Genomic DNA, 17,623 nt, shown 5'->3' with positions numbered 1-17,623 from the left:
ACTATTCTATGGTGATGGTCTTTTTTTTTTATGGAGTGTGTTGATGATTTTATAAATTTCATTTATATAGAGTGTGTGGTAAATATAGCACATATTTTAGTCAATTAATAGTAGTAAACCTTGTTTGCATAAAAGTATCACACATGACAAAGATTTCAGACACGAAAACTAATGTACAGCTGTGTCTGCTGGTTAAATAGATCATTTTTGGGTCATCTTAAAAATATTATTTCTCATTTTTGGTTCTAAAATGTCAATTATAATGTTTATTCTGACTGGCTTTATAACAATGTCATTAAAATTATATATACATCTTTATCTAAAAAAAGAAATTACAGCAACAACAACACACAAGAAATGATGTAAACTTAAGGAATCATATTTTGCATATCAATACTAAAACTAAGACTAAGACTAAGACTGCTTTATTGATCCTTATGGAAATTTGTTGTGATTATGCTAAGACCATAAAGTCATATCATAAAATACAGGTAAATTATTTTTTTAGGCAGGAGAAATCGCACCAGGCTACTTACCAAATGTCTACTTTTTCATTTCACTGCACATTTTATTTCAAATGACTTCTGATGCCATTCAGGCCACAGTGCCAGCAAATGACATTTTAGTGCTTTTTTTTTCATTCCACTCTCAGCTGGTTCCTGACAATATCATTGGATGCCACAAGAACACTGCAGACAAAAAAAAGAAAAAAAAAATTTTTGAAATAATTCTTTTTAAACATAATCACACAATGATTGCTGAGAGGTTGGTAGAGAGAGCATTCCAAAAGTAGGTAGAAAAACACATATTAGTTCTAGCTAATTGCACTAATAGAAAAACCCAGTTTCAGGTAAAACTAAGAAAACAATTTACTACTACATCATTAAAGAATTTTAAAGAATTTCTAAAACAAGAAGGATGTTTCTCTCTGCACTTTCAATTATGAATGAAAATCTCTGATAAAGGAACATAGCTACTGTAGTATATAATCTGTTTACGTTCCTGCATAGGACAATTAATATAACAATATGTTTTTGTAACAAAATAAACTTAGCTTTCAGCATAGGAAACTTATTGCTATTACTATGACATCTTTTATAATATAATATAAAGGTTTGGAGATAGATTCAAATAAACAGATTTAGAGGTTTAAGATAAAAAAAACAGAGCATATGTAGTTGTGCAAATAAAATTATGAAGCCATACAGCTAAGAATGTGATACAATCTAATCAAGATTCCAATCTTATGTGGGTCATTACTGCTGCTTAATTACTCAAAACTTCAGAAAGTAAAATATTCTCATTTTACATCTGACAATGTTTACTGATGTCTTGTGTCTATCCTCTACAGTTATTTTGCTAATTTCCTGTCTGCCCCATCACCTCCCTTGGTCTATAACACAATTAAAAACAAACTATTTTCTATGAGAAGATTCAAAACTGGATCACACTCACAATGACCTGCTGACTACTGTAAAAAAATGGGTACTAAAACTTAATGACCAATTACAAGGTTCTCAGGTTTGCAAAGACTCTCTCTTCAAGGAACAGAACCAGAAAAAAGGAAGAGGCAGAAGGAGAAAGTGATGGGAAGACAACATTAAAGAATGGATGGGTCTGTCACTGAAAAGATTCTATTCAAGGCAAAAGACAAAAAACAAAATGGATATATTAAGGGACAGGTGAGGATGATATACAGAGATAAATATACAGCTTAGAGATTTTTTAATTAATAATGAAAATTATACTTTGCATACATTTTTAAAAAGATAAATTTTAAATTGACTTTAAACCCAGCTGTCACTGATCACATCCAGGGAACAATAATGTTTGTTTTTTAGCAGGAATGTCTAAAACTTATTGTTTTAAATTAAAAAAGAAGTCTGACAGATTTAGTACTGGTGTCGATTGTTATTGCTAGTACTTATATTACAAATTTGTGTTTTAGTCATGTTAGGAAAAAAAACATTGTCTAAAAAAGTATCTTTACAAAAACAAAACAAAAAAACACTGCAGTCAATGAGTTAAAAGACAAAGGAAAATGCAAAAATACAAGAAAACCTACTTGAGCGCTATAATGTTTGGGTGATTCAGTTTTCTTAAGTTCCAAATGTCTGTCTCTTTAACATCTCTGACCTTCTTGACTGCTACTTTTTCATTACAGAGTTTGCCAAGAAACACAGGCCCATGGGCTCCACTTCCTAGCCACTGGAGATCTGTGATACTTTCAAATGTAATTTCCCAATCATCAGAAGAGGAAACTGAAATAAAAACATTAGACTATAAGGATAATATGGTCTTTGTATTAAATGAAGGGTGTTGACATTGTTTATATGAGTAGCTTGAATGATTCCCCTTGACTAAGGGACTGAATGTTGGGAATGTTATGTGTCATGTGTGTTAACAGAGTGTGTAAATAAAGTCACTCATGAATCTGGCGTTATAGTGTTGGCGTTGTTTATTAAGTGTAGCGTTCCATGTTTAACAAATGGTAGCAGAGCTGTAAGTAAAATTATTTACTTTATTGATCCATTTTGGAGTAATAATGGCTACTAGGATAGAGATTCCATCATTTATTAAAGAAAAGCCATACGAATTGTATAAACAAGAGTTACTGGCATGGAATGAAATAACTGACCTGAAAGAAGAGAAAAGAGCTATAGCCATAGCCCTTTCACTACCACAAAGCAGTGCATCTGGGATAAGAGACAAAGTGTTCGAACAATTAGACCTATCAGAGCTCAAGTGTAGGGAAGGCTTTGAGAGACTTTTGCAGTTTCTTGACAAGAACTTGGCCAAAGACGACCTCGCAGATAGCATTCACAAATTTGACGAGTTCGAAGATTTGAAACAGGGGGAAAACCAGTCCATACAGGATTTCATAGCAGAATTTGATACAAAATATAGTAGAATAGAGAAGAAAAAGATGAAACTGCCACCTGAGATTCTGGCCTTCAAGTTACTAAGGAATGCAAGAATAACTCGAAACGAAAAGATGCTTGTTTTGACTGGAATGAATTTCGCCAAACGAGAGACCTTGTATGAGGAAGCTAAGTCATTTTTGAAAAAGTTTAAGGGAGAAGAAAGTAAGCTGAAGGACCAAGAGGCATGTATCAAACTTGAGCCAAAGTTTTTGGCTGATAATGAAGAAGCTTTATGGGCAGCGGGATACCAAAGACGCGAGAACTTCAGTAGCTTTGGAAGACGAGAAGATCAGACAAAATGTAACTATAAGCCTAAAGTCGGACATCAAGTAAGAGGTGGAGGACAAGGAAGGGGCGGCACCCGAGGTTTTGGATTCCCAAAAGCTCAACGAAGTTTGAAAAACATAAACCCAGTTGGTCCCGACGGAAATGTCTTAACATGTAAATCATGTGGATCATACAGACATCTTTTGTCCAAGTGCCCTGACAGTTGGGAAAACATGTCTAAAAGGGTCAATGTTGTAGACCAGGAAGAAGAAGCCTGTTTGTTCACTGGAAATCACAAAGATGAAACTTTCCAATTAGGTGTCGAAGCTTTTAACTGTGCCGTATTGGACAGCGCATGCAGTAGTACAGTGTGTGGAATGACATGGTTGGATGCATTTTTGGGCTCTTTAGATGAAGAGGACCGCAACAAAGTGAAGTTAAGAGAAGGTCACAGAATGTTTAAGTTTGGTGGTGGGACAATAATAAAATCAAAAGGTGAATATGAGTTACCTGTCACAGTGGCTGGAAAGAAGGTAAAACTTCTGACTGATGCTGTAGAAACAGACATACCATTATTACTCTCCAGATCTGCTATGAAGTCAGCAGGAGTAAAAATGGATTTAGAAAATGATACAGCTGTTATATTTGGGAAAGAGGTTGCCTGAAACTTAACATCATCTGGCCATTATTGTATTCCCATTGACAAGACAGAAACAATTCAAATTGAAAAGGTCAACACAGTAAAAGCATTCGACGAATCCCCAGAAAAACGCAAGGTAACTATTAGAAAACTACATAGGCAGTTAGCTTACCATCCAAGGGATAGATTTATGACTTCACTTCAAGATGCTAACATTCGGGGTGAGGGTTTTGAAGAGGAATTAACAGATATAGAAAGAAGCTGTGAACTGTGCAAAGTAATTGCTAAGACACCATCTCAATCTGTAGTGGCTTTTCCTATGGCCAGAGACTTTAATAAAAAAGTTGCGATGGATCTCAAACAATACAAAGGTCAATGGATACTGCACTTGCAAATGAAACTTGAGACTGAAATTTCAGACGTAGATCTGGAAACTCTATTCTGGGCAAATATTGCTAAAAACTCTTTGCAAATAAGCTTTCACCTTGTGTTTGGTAGAAACACTAATTTACCAAGCATTCTTCACGCAAAACTACCAGCTTTAGAGAGTAGCACAACAAGTGAAGCCTTTTATAAGCAACTGCCCGCTCTCCGCGAGGCACGTAAAGCTTACATTCAATTAGAGTCAAGTGAAAGAATACGAGCCCTGCGTTCTAAAGTTCGAGCATCAGAGCAGGTGTTTCAAAATGGTGACAAAGTTTTTTACAAGCGTGAAGGCAAAGAGAGATGGTTAGGACCCGGAAAGGTGGTCTTTCAAGATGGAAAAGTTGTTTTTGTGAGACATGGCGGTGTATTTGTCAGAGTGGCACCTAACAGGCTTTATAAAGCGAGCGTGGATGAGGAAGAGAGTACAGAAGATAATGAGGAGAACACAAAAATGATTCATGACGTCATCAAGAGTGGTGTAAGCGAAATATTTGATGGAGATCGTGAACTTATTAGAGATGAAAGTGACACAAGGACAGACATTCATTCTGTAACTTGTTTGAAGCCAAATGAACAAATAGAATACAGAATGGCCAAATCAGAACAACGGACCAGTCTCGAAAGAGCAGGCAAAGCCACAGGAAAGTATAAGTATTGGTATAACATAGACAATCATGTGGACAAAGAAAGAAAAAGTGTTGACCTTAAACGAATTGAGAGGAAGTATTCAAGGGGAGGCAACAGCGACAATGTATGTTTATCAATGGTTGAATCAAGCAAAGAGATAGATGAAGCCAAACTATTGGAGTTATTGAAATTAAAACAGTTTGAAGCATATGAAGAGGTTGAAGACTGTGGACAAAATGCTATTTCTATACGTTGGGTTATAACAATGAAAAATGGTTCACCAAAAGCATGTCTAGTTGTAAGAGGATTTGAAGAGCAAGACTTAATACCAAAAGATAGTCCAACTGTTGCTAAGGGTTCCATGAGAATTTTTTTGTCAATTGTGTCTAGTAAACAGTGGCTGATTAAAACAACAGACATCAAATCTGCATTTTTACATGGAAAACCCCTGGATAGAGAGGTACATATTATACTTCCAAAAGAGAGTAATACTCCAAGTAATGTTATTTGGAAACTGAAGTATGGACTCAAGGATGGTGCAAGACAGTTTTATTTAAGTGTCAAAGAAGAGCTTATTGAACTTGGTTGCAAACAGTCAAGCCTTGATCCAGCACTGTTCACATTAACGACTGATGGAGTTGTATGTGGCATCATTTGTTGCCATGTCGACGATTTTCTTCATGCTGGCAATAACGTATTTGAGAAGACTATGTGTGTCACCGATTTGTGTCAGGAAAGACAGAAGAGCGAAATTTTTATTACATCGGATTCGACATCAGACAAGTCACAGATGGGACCATGCTGGACCACACAGCGTACATCGAAAAACTTGATCGCCCAAAGCTAGACCCAGCAAGATGTTTGCTAAAGGAGTTGCAGTTGAATGATACAGAACAGTCTTTGTATAGAAAACTCATTGGCCAGTTAAATTGGGTCGTTCAAGGCCCCAGACCTGATATGACTTTTAAGTTAGTTGATCTCAGCACAAAGTTAAACAAAGCTTTGGTTACAGACCTAATGCGAGCAATAAAAGTCATCGGAAAGCTAAAGGACTTAAGACCCATACAATTGTTCTGCGATGCCGCCTTGGGTAATCTTAGTGGTGGTACAGGAAGTACAAGTTCCCCATATTGTATGGATTAAAGACTAAGACGGGCATTATTGTCCCATTTTTTTTGGCTAGCCTCGAAGATCAAAAGGGTAGTGAGATCTACCATAGCTGCTGAGGCATTAGGCTTGCAATAAGGCCTAGAATCTGCCATCTTCTACAGAACTGTAATAGAAGAACTCTGTGGTATTGAGAAAACAGTCGTTGCCTATCACAGTTTTCATTGAAGCGCTTCAGATCACCAAGCTAGTGGAAGACAAAAGGCAGCGTATTGACATTGCTTCCATCAATGAGACGCACAGGACTGGAAGAATTGAAATTCGCTGGTGTCCAAGAAGAGCACAACTAGCTAATGTGACGACCAAACAGGGCGCATAAGGACTTCTACTTCTGACCATACTGCAAGAAGGAAGACTCCCGGATGAGTCTGTGTAAGCAGCCCTATTATTTCATTTTTTTTCCTTACTCACCATATTTTTATTTCTAGTAATGTAAATATACCTTTGTATAAAAAGCCCTGCCGTATTTGTTGTTGAAATATATCATTATTCCTAGTCATGTGAATATGCCTACTATTTCATTTTGTTATTCATCATATGTTGTTTTTGAAAAAAAAAAAAAAAGAAAAAAAAAAAAAAAATGAAGGAAAAAAAAAAAAAAAAAAAACATGAATAAAACAGATTTTTGTAATTTGTTTGATTTTCGAGTTATTTTGCTTTACACAAACTCTTTTACATTGTACTATTGTCATGTATAAAATACTTGTTAATATAATATGTACTATCCTATTTCTCGGTTGATTTTCCATTCTTTTCTGATTCTGGATTTTTGCCTTTAAAGTTGAAAGTAAGAATGAGTGAGAAAAAGAAAAGAGAAATTGTAATGAATGTTGACATTGTTTATATGAGTAGCTTGAATGATTCCCCTTGACTAAGGGACTGAATGTTGGGAATGTTATGTGTCATGTGTGTTAACAGAGTGTGTAAATAAAGTCACTCATGAATCTGGCGTTATAGTGTTGGCGTTGTTTATTAAGTGTAGCGTTCCATGTTTAACAAAGGGTACTTTTCAAAACTTAAGTTTAAAGCTTGCTGGTCTCACCAGCACTGCACAGTCTGTCTGATCCTAGCCAATTTCCTCCCACATACTAACATTAATGTCTGCAAACCTGATAGACCAACTGCAGACATCAATGTCAGACTAAAGTATAGTCTAGACTTTAATTATAAATATTATTAGAAAAATATAGGTAGCCCACAACATGAGTGGCCACAACCCAGACTTAATCATCTGGGCTTTAGACTGTGATGGTGGTTCCTAGTTTAAAATGTCAATAATTATAGGGAAGAAAATGATTGAAGGATTAAAAAAGAAGATGGATGAGGGGAAGGATGCAAAGGGATCTATTTAGATATCAATGGAGGTAGCTGAAGAGAGATAGAGTCATAACAACAACAAAAAAAAAAGATTTCAGGAAGTCTCAGTCCTACTTCAAAATGTATATATAGCATTAGGTATACTGTTTGTAATATAGAGTTACTCAGTATATCTTTAATTTTATAGTAGAAAAAGGATGATGAAAGGAGATAAAACTGTGAAATTTTTATAGTCATATGTTTTAATGGGTGGGAAGCGTGGTCGAGAGGCCAAGTGCGCTTGAACTTGGCTTGGCTACCTAGAAGGGGGCTCGAGGTTCGACACCCGACTGGGCAGAGTTGTGTTTACTGAGTGCCTAAAGGCAGCACGGAAAACAAACTCCTAGATACCCCCCTCCCCCCCAACTGGTCCACAAATGAGATTGGACCAAAAGCGCTCTGAGCATGCTATAAGCATGAAAGTGGCACTATATAAAAGCTATAATAATAATAAAATAATAATAATGATTTTTTTTTTAAGTTATCCAAGAAATAGTTGCCAACCAGGCAATTGATTTAACAAGAAATTTGAACAATTTTAACTGCCTCTATGGCCTAACTTTTGGTAAACCATGAAAACATTAGTATTAAGTGTGCATGAGTGCGAGGTAGAACTTACTTGTTACACCACTTCTTGTGTCCCTTGCAATACAATTAGCAAGTAATATGGACCACATACTGGTCTTGCCCGAACCACTCTTCACCATAAGATGTACCTAAAAACAAACAAAAAAGTATCTAGTTCAGTTGCGGCAAATAACTTCTTATAATCTTGTGACAGAGCAAGACATAGTGTGTAGATCAATGCAAAAGAATTTCAAGAATGGGTAGCTAACACTGCTGGGGAGATGGCAAGAACATAAAAGAAATGAATAGCAGATCACTAGTGGTGCTTAACTAACTACAAGATAAATGTAGATTTGGCCTGCTCATTTTTTTCCCATTACAATAAAAACCTCACACACACAAAAAAAGATTTTTTTTTAATTCACTACTTTTGAATCCACCAATAATAAAGCCTGCATAACAATGCAACCCCACAACTAACACAACTTTGTAACCCTCGAATTTCTAAGCCACCTTTATTTTTTGTCTCTTTTATCATTCAATCGAATGGCCTGAAAACCCATATTGTGGAATATGCACAAACTCTTCTTAGGTTCATCAGTAGTAGTCTTATCTACCTACATTAAAATGCCACCAAACACACATTTAATATTTTTAAAGAAACGCTCCCTCCCCCAAAACACTACACTTTTTGGCCCTTGTATATTCAGTGGAACAACCAGTACTACAATCATTTCTTTATTTGCTACTTAGTCAACTCTTTCCTTATTGATTTTTATTTTGTCATAGATCTGGATCTAGAGAGGCACCTTATTTAGAATAACCCATCTTTACAAACTGTGTTATACCCCCCCCCCCCCCCCCCCCACACCAAACACGTACACCTTTACATTTTTAACATGCCCTTATATTCACTGTGACAATTTTTAGGACTTTTAATTTTTGCTTTAGAATAAAGGCCTACTTGAAGATCTACATCTAGTCATAAAAAAGTTTTTTTTACACACACATGCTTTCATACAGATTAAAAAACAAAACAAAAAAAAAAGTTTAAAATGCTGGCTCTCAAATATAGATAAGCTTGTAGAAATTGCAAATAAAATTTTTATGGTTAATTTAACCCCTGCAGTTTCGATCTAGACAATAGCTTAGTTGTCTAAGGCTTCAGTTAAAAAGAATAGGTTAAATATTTGTATTTTATCATCCACTGCAAGTGTGAGAATTATTGATTTAATGAGTGAATGCATTTGTGGTCAGGACCAAGAATTTTAAATTGTATATATATATGCCTGGTCGTGCGGTTTGTATGTTGGACTGTCATTCAGATTTATCGATGGTCCCGGGTTCAAACCCTGCCCGCTCCCATCCCCCGTCGTCCTGCGGGAGGTTTGGACTAGGAAGTAATTATCTTCAACTCTGAAGGGACATCCGAAACATATAAAACAAAACAAAGACTCATAACTAATTATTAAAAACAAAATGAAATGTATGTAGTCCATTGTAGGGCTTTAAATTTCTGTTGCATGTGGAGGCATGGGATACTAAAATTCATGGCTTGGGGAGGGGAGCATTAGGATGTATGGTATATTATGACATATAAAAAGAAGCTTCTGATAGAGTGACACTAATAGTAGGGATGTGAAATAAAAAAATTATCTTTGAAAAAACAATTTTTCGTTAGTACATCATTAAAATACTTTAACAGAACTTTCTAATGGTGTATAAATTATGACTGTAAGTTTAACAGAAAGTTATGATTTTTTTTTTGTTGGCATTTTGACCTAACATCGGTTGACATGGAGCAAGAGAGATGAGAGCATGTCTGAATTGTCAGATGCAACGAAATAATGTAAATCTACATTAGAATCTAGTCTTGTTTTCTAGATCTAGATATGATCAGATGTGTATATATAGGCCACTAGATCTATGTCTATGACTTATGACTGTCTATGAAGACTGAAGACCAATGTCAATGAATTAGAACTAAACAATAAGTTTAAGTTTGGAGTCTAGAAATAAACTGACACATTGAAAGGAACGCTGCTTCATTTGCATCAACAAGTTCTAGATCTAATAATTGTTTTAAATCTTCGCAAGACAGCGCATGAAAACTAGAAATATAAATCTAGATAGATCTGGTATTTTCGTGTCCATTTGAGTACAAAATACGAAAGATGCGTAGGCATCTCTGTTGACAGATCTATAAACCAGTATAATGGAAAAATAGAAAAATGGAAGTAGCACCGTTACAGTAGTTTAATAATAATAATAATAATTTTTATTGTCCGTATGGAAATTCGTCTTACAATTTGTGCATTACACCAAACAAAAAGCATTATAACTATAAGAAACCAAAGTGTACATTCACACCAGACTCACTCATAATTTACATGTGACAAAGTTTATACCAGATTGTTCTTATTTAATGATTTGATTGCCAGTTTAGGAGAAAATTCAAAATAAAGTAGATTTTAACTAATTTCAACAAGCTGTTCCATAAACATGCCTGTTTCGCAATCAGTGACTACACTATACAATATAATATAAATATAATATTATAAATATACATCTAGACATTCTAGAGACAGAGTAGAGAGATTGACATTGAGTTGACTGTCATGTATTAATCACAGAACACACTTTATGAGACGGGAGTGCTCTTTTTTCGATGTTCAATTACTAGATTTAGATCTAAACATTAAATTATGTCAAACATACGTTAGGGTTGTTGATTAACATGAATGAATAATAACAAAACTCTAGGGATAAGCTATAGACACCAAAATCAGCTGTTTAATCTTATGCCATCCATCTTGGTTGAAAACAAGGGATGTTACTCCTAAAGACCGAGTGGTGCAACCTATATAAAACACACATCAACAAGGGTTTTTTTTTAAAAAAAGACTTTACTTCTTTAAAAAAACAACATCTTGTTGCAACTTAAAAAAAAAAAATTCACATTTTTTATAGTGTAAAAGAGATCTCCATGTCTAGTCTAGATATAATATATATGTAGGTCTGTGGTGCTGATTACCTCCAGGCTCGGTTCTAGTCTGTCTTGTATGCTACTAATTATCTAGACCAGTGATTCCCAAAGAGGTCTATATATACCCCGGGGGTCTACGAAGACTTCTAAGGGGTTTACGAAAGTGAAAAAATAAATTGGGGGTCTATGAGATGTCCACGGTGGTCTACGATCGTGAAAAGTAATGTTAAATAAAAAAGAAATGTAGATTATACAGCCTTGAGTATTTAAAATGGGATTCATGTCTTCCTTGTCAAACAAGCCTTAGTAACTTTTCATGTTGATATGAACTAATTACACTGGAGAATCATTTGAGACGATGCCACACTGATAAAAAGATATAGCTTTGAAAAACTTTCAAAGATGAAGTTCAGAATAGATAAACAAAATCTCTCTTCAACAACATATAGAGAAGATGGTGGTTTATGCGCGTCTTACAAGATCTCTTTACTTATAGCCAAACATGGAAAACACTATAGATAAAACATTTATTTTACCAGCCGTTGAAGTAATTTAAAAAATTGTTTTACACAAATCTACATCTGATATTATTAAACGAATTTTTGTAAGCAACAATACAGTTCAAGGGCACATTATTTTATTCTTTGCACAAGACATACAGGCCTACAGTTTGTGATCAGCGGCGTCGCAAGCTCTGACAGGGTTTAGCACTGTGTGCTGCAACTGCCTAAGGGTCGCCGGCTCCTTATTTTTCCTCAGGGTTGACCCACGAAACCTTTCCCATGTTTGAATTTAGCTGCAAGGCAACAGAGGTTTGAATTCATTTTTGTTAGAGCATCCTTTCTTGATGACCACATTGTAGGACAAAACTTTTCAAAGTGTACTAGAGACTTTGCTCTCCATAGTAGATTTAAGACGCCCCCATCTTGCTTTGCTGTGAGCATAAAACACCTACGCATTTTTTACCAAGCCATAGACAGCAGCAACTTCTTGAACACAACTGACGGAATCATTCAAGATCAAGCTTAAGTTGATGTTAACGCACATTGTGATTAGGGCTAGCCACCATTTAGATAAGTGGGATGAAAGCAAAAAGAATATTATATCTTATCTTATATAATACAGACGTTACTTCAAAAAAGAAGATGATTATGCATATTAACAAATGACTTAAATTCTGCCAAGTAGGCTAACTGGTTTTCCTGGCTAGCTCAGGCAACCCGTTCCATGCTCTAATAGCACTAGGGAAGAAGGAGTATTTGTAAACAGAGAGCAGCCATCTTGCAAAGAGCGCGTATAATCTTTTTACAATTTAATACGAGTCTTGGTGGCATTCATGCTTCCCTTTCACTGCCCCTACCGTCCCAGTTGGGTTCCGGCCCACCGGGCATTTGCCCGAATGCCCATACAGCCAGTCCGCCCTGCAAGGCATTACACTACCAGCGTTTTAACTCATCTCTCTCTCTCTCTCTCTCTCTCTCTCTCTCTCTCCTAAATCGTTGATTTGACCCCATTGAATTAAATTAATTTTTGGTTTTAGAAAGTAAAACGTGTGTTATATGAAAAGAGCATGCATTCTCCAATGCTTCTATACCAAATGCAACATTTTCTGATTACAAACAAAAATAAATGTTATTAAAGTTTAATCATAACATAACAGGGTAGAATGTACCTCCATAGTCCAGTTCCGAGTCGGCCACTGTCCAATTGGTGTCTACTTCAGATGGCTCCGAGAAAACTACGAATCACGGTGCCGCCACTGCATGGAAGATGAAGAAACAGTCAACCACATTTTTTAAAACATGTCGCGTTATGCATAAAGGGCAATTGGGAGAGGGATGAGAGAGTGAGAGAGAGAGAGAGGGGGGAGAGAGAGAGAGAGAGAGAGAACTGATTAATCTGCGACAATAATTCATTCTATCTTAGTACGGGCACAAGGCGACCTTAAAACTCACTTCCCGCTTCCGTTCACGTGCTCTAAGGGAGTAATCTCAGCACTAATGAGGTTTCTGATACGTCCCTTTTGGAAGCAAACATTTTTACTGATACGTCCGTTTTGAAAGAGACAAAGGATGGGCCCACATGGATTCCGTGGGAAACTATTCTCAGTCTCAACGTGTCGCTCTGGTGTTAAGGCAGACGAATGGGCCAATAGGAAGGTGAGGCAGAACCGCCATTGGGGTTCTAAATGGAATGAAGGAGAGCATCACATACCGTTCCTTTAAGGGACTTCCAAGGGAGAGAGGATCAGCCTTGTTATCTCTCCCGACTTTAGATTTTAATGTATACAGTTTTGGCAGCCGAAATTCTCTCTTGTTTGGAGTTTTTTAAATCAGATCAAATTTGTTTTATTTTAGGTGTAGATAAGTTTCCATGGGCTTAAAGTGTGAATTTATTGTCAACTCTGTTGACAATCACAAATGTAGAGTATATTAGCTTTCTAGGACTAAACAAGTCAGAGACAGAGAAGGTGCTTTAGTCCATGCATGAGACCATGAGTATGCCTCTGTTTTTACAGCTTATCAAATTGCGCACAAAATAAAAAAACAGGAAAAATTTAAACTAGAATAAAATGTAAAATACGTTGTTTTTATACCATTCCTCTATTCCAGTAAGAACTTCATGGAACCTGGACTCAGATCTCAAAATGGCTCTAACGGCATTTACATTTATTTTTTTTAACTTGAAAAATGATAAGAGTCAAACAAGAGTTTCCCCCCTTGTGGCTATCATCATCAACTTTCCTTTGCGCTCTTCATGGAACATACGGCCTCAGTAAATACACGCCCCTCTCCACGGTCTCTTGCTAATGTTTTCAATGGCTATTTCCTGTCTCCTCGGCTTTATCTAGTACACCACGTCGCCACTTTCTTGTTTGGTCTTCCACTGCGTCTAATGCCCTGGGGGGTTCACTCTAAGGTCTGTCTAGCGCTTGTGTTGGTATCTGTTCTAAAGCTGTGACCAATCCATCCATTAGTGTGGCCAACGAGCTAGTAATTCTTTTCTCAGCGACATACATCAACTGTTAAATTTTTAGGAAAATCGTTTGAGCCGTTTTTGAGATCCGCGTCCAGGTTACACCTTCCACCCTCCGCCCACACTCCAATTTCCAGGTTCCATGAAGTTGTAACCTGAATAGAGGCATTTAAAAAAAACATACTTAAAATCTCATGCGCTAATATACTCATTATATACAGATTTTTCTTTAGAGTTGGGTAGACTCAGAGGCTCCCTTAGATCCCGAGATTCTCTCCTTCTCCCTCTTTGTATCTCTCTCTCTCTCTCCTCTCTCTCTCAAATTTACATCAAATCAAGGTGATTCCCCATTTGTTTGTAAACGCTTATATAATATTTGCAGTTACCTCTAAAATCAATACTCGTAGTCACAAGACAAAGTTGGATATACTAAATTTTATGATTATACTAATCCCGAGAGCTGTCTCAGTCAATCTTACTTGGTTCGTCTTGTTGTGGTATTTCAGAAGTGAAAACACTCAATGAAAATGCGTCTGTGGGTCTCGAATTAGTTACGTAAGGAGGTTTTCAATTTATTCATATTATTTAAACTTGTTTTGTTTGTGAAACACATTCACGCTCGTCTTGTCTTCAATCTCTACTCATCTGCAATGGAGTACACCTTTGATCTGTAGTCTTCAATCTCTAGTCTAGTTTTCAATCTCTAGTCTTTTCTTCAATCTCTAGTCTTGTCTTCAATCTCTAGTCTTGTCTTCAATCTCTAGTCTTTTCTTCAATCTCTAGTCTAGTTTTCAATCTCTAGTCTTTTCTTCAATCTCTAGTCTAGTTTTCAATCTCTAGTCTTTTCTTAAATCTCTAGTCTTGTCTTCAATCTCTAGTCTTTTCTTCAATCTCTAGTCTAGTTTTCAATCTCTAGTCTTTTGTTCAATCTCTAGTCTAGTTTTCAATCTCTAGTCTTTTCTTCAATCTCTAGTCTTGTCTTCAATCTCTAGTCTTTTCTTCAATATCTAGTCTAGTTTTCAATCTCTAGTCTTTTCTTCAATTTCTAGTCTTGTCTTCAATCTTTAGTCTTTTCTTCAATCTCTAGTCTTTTCTTCAATCTCTAGTCTTTTCTTCAATCTCTAGTCTTGTCTTCAATCTCTAGTCTTTTCTTCAATCTCTAGTCTTGTCTTCAATCTCTAGTCTTTTCTTCAATCTCTAGTCTTGTCTTCAATCTCTAGTCTTGTCTTCAATCTCTAGTCTTTTCTTCAATCTCTAGTCTTTTCTTCAATATCTAGTCTAGTTTTCAATCTCTAGTCTTTTCTTCAATTTCTAGTCTTGTCTTCAATTTTTAGTATTTTCTTCAATATCTAGTCTTTTCCTCAATCTCTAGTCTTTTCTTCAATCTCTAGTCTTGTCTTCAATCTCTAGTCTTGTCTTCAATCTCTAGTCTTTTCTTCAATCTCTAGTCTAGTTTTCAATCTCTAGTCTTTTCTTCAATCTCTAGTCTAGTTTTCAATCTCTAGTCTTTTCTTAAATCTCTAGTCTTGTCTTCAATCTCTAGTCTTTTCTTCAATCTCTAGTCTAGTTTTCAATCTCTAGTCTTTTGTTCAATCTCTAGTCTAGTTTTCAATCTCTAGTCTTTTCTTCAATCTCTAGTCTTTTCTTCAATCTCTAGTCTTTTCTTTAATCTCTAGTCTTGTCTTCAATCTCTAGTCTTTTCTTCAATCTCTAGTCTAGTTTTCAATCTCTAGTCTTGTCTTCAATCTCTAGTCTTGTCTTCAATCTCTAGTCTTTTCTTCAATCTCTAGTCTTGTCTTCAATCTCTAGTCTTTTCTTCAATATCTAGTCTAGTTTTCAATCTCTAGTCTTGTCTTCAATCTTTAGTCTTTTCTTCAATCTCTAGTCTTTTCTTCAATCTCTAGTCTTTTCTTCAATTTCTAGTCTTGTCTTCAATCTCTAGTCTTGTCTTCAATCTCTAGTCTTGTCTTCAATCTCTAGTCTTTTTTTCAATCTCTAGTCTTGTCTTCAATCTCTAGTCTTGTCTTCAATCTCTAGTCTTTTCTTCAATCTCTAGTCTTGTCTTCAATCTCTAGTCTTTTCTTCAATCTCTAGTCTTTTCTTCAATCTCTAGTCTTGTCTTCAATCTCTAGTCTTGTCTTCAATCTCTAGTCTTTTCTTCAATCTCTAGTCTTGTCTTCAATCTCTAGTCTTGTCTTCAATCTTTAGTCTTTTCTTCAATCTCTAGTAATGTAAACCATTAGTTCATACAAATTGGGCCTCTGGTGAGTTATACTTAAAGATTTCACAGTGTTGACTTTTTTAAATGTAAAAACGGCAAACGTTTTTCCAGTTAGCCTTGGGTAAGGAAATTCTTTGAGACATATCACAGTTAAGTAGTCGCATTGTGGACATTGACCGCTTCTGTGGCATTATTGTATAGATCGCTGTTTTTACGTTGTCTTTTGTGCTTTTGTAGAATTTGTTGAATATCACAATTCAAACCTATAATTATTTTTTTAAGGGAAGGTGGAATGGAGAGAGAGAGAGAGAAAAAAAAAAAGAAGAATTAACAAAAAATTGTTAGGGGAGTTAATCAATGAAAGTTATTGCAATATGACAATTGTTCATTAGTTTTATTTCTTAACAAATAAATGAACAATCGCTATCAGACTATACATTGTGCGTGTGGTTATATGTATAAGTGTTTATTTCTTATTTTATAACAAAAAAAACAACAACAAACAATTAATTAAGTTGTCTTACACTTAAGTACTTAGTATACCATGCAAATTAGTTTGAGTTACTTCTTATGCTGGGTAGGTTTCAAGCTAAAATATTTATTTATACATTTGCAGCTTTTCTTGTACAACAGGGAAAGTGTGGGATGATTTCTATGGGCTGCCTCTCTTGAATCCAAGACAATATTTAATTATTTTTATTTAGATCTAGAGACTGAAGATTCTTAGTAATTTGGGGCGTGGATATGAGGAAGTCTAACACGTGGGGGGCCGTTTTTTTCAGGTGCTCAGGGCTGCTACACTTAAGTACTTAGTATAACATGCAAATTAGTTTGAGTTACTTCTTATGCTGGGTAGGTTTCAAGCTAAAATATTTATTGTATACATTTGCGGCTTTTCTTGTACGACAGGGAAAGTTTGGGATGATTTCTAGACTAAGACTAAGACTAAGACTAAGACTGCTTTATTGATCCTTACGGAAATTTGTTGTGATTACAAGGACTCGTTTCTCATATAAAGACAACACAACAGAAAAATACACATAACAGACTACATAAAGAGTTCAATCAGCGACTACACACAGGTATCTTGATGCATTTCATGTTCCCTGATCAATGAGTGGCGGTGATAGAGTCTGACCGAGTGAGGTACGAACGAGTTTTTGTACCGCTCCGTTCTTGTTTTGATTGACAGCAGTCGCCCACTTCGAGACGACCTGGCGTAGTTCTGATGGAGCGGGTGGCCGTTGTCTTCTAAATTTTTTTCGATTTTTCTTAGACACGTTTGTTCAAAAAGTTCCTTTAAATGTGGTAATGTTGTGAGTGTAATTTTTGATGCTTTTTTAATGATGTTTTCTAGACGTTGCAACAGTTTAGATGAGGCGTTGCCTTGCCAACAACTTATTCCGTATGTTAGCAGATTTTGTACTGTCGCGCCGTAAAATGTCTCAAGGATCTTCTTGTTTAAT

Source organism: Biomphalaria glabrata, chromosome 8 (assembly GCF_947242115.1).
Source record: "Biomphalaria glabrata chromosome 8, xgBioGlab47.1, whole genome shotgun sequence".
NCBI classification, from domain to species: domain Eukaryota; kingdom Metazoa; phylum Mollusca; class Gastropoda; family Planorbidae; genus Biomphalaria; species Biomphalaria glabrata.
The sequence above is the reverse complement of the archived record's forward strand: the minus strand, read 5'-3'. Positions refer to the sequence as shown.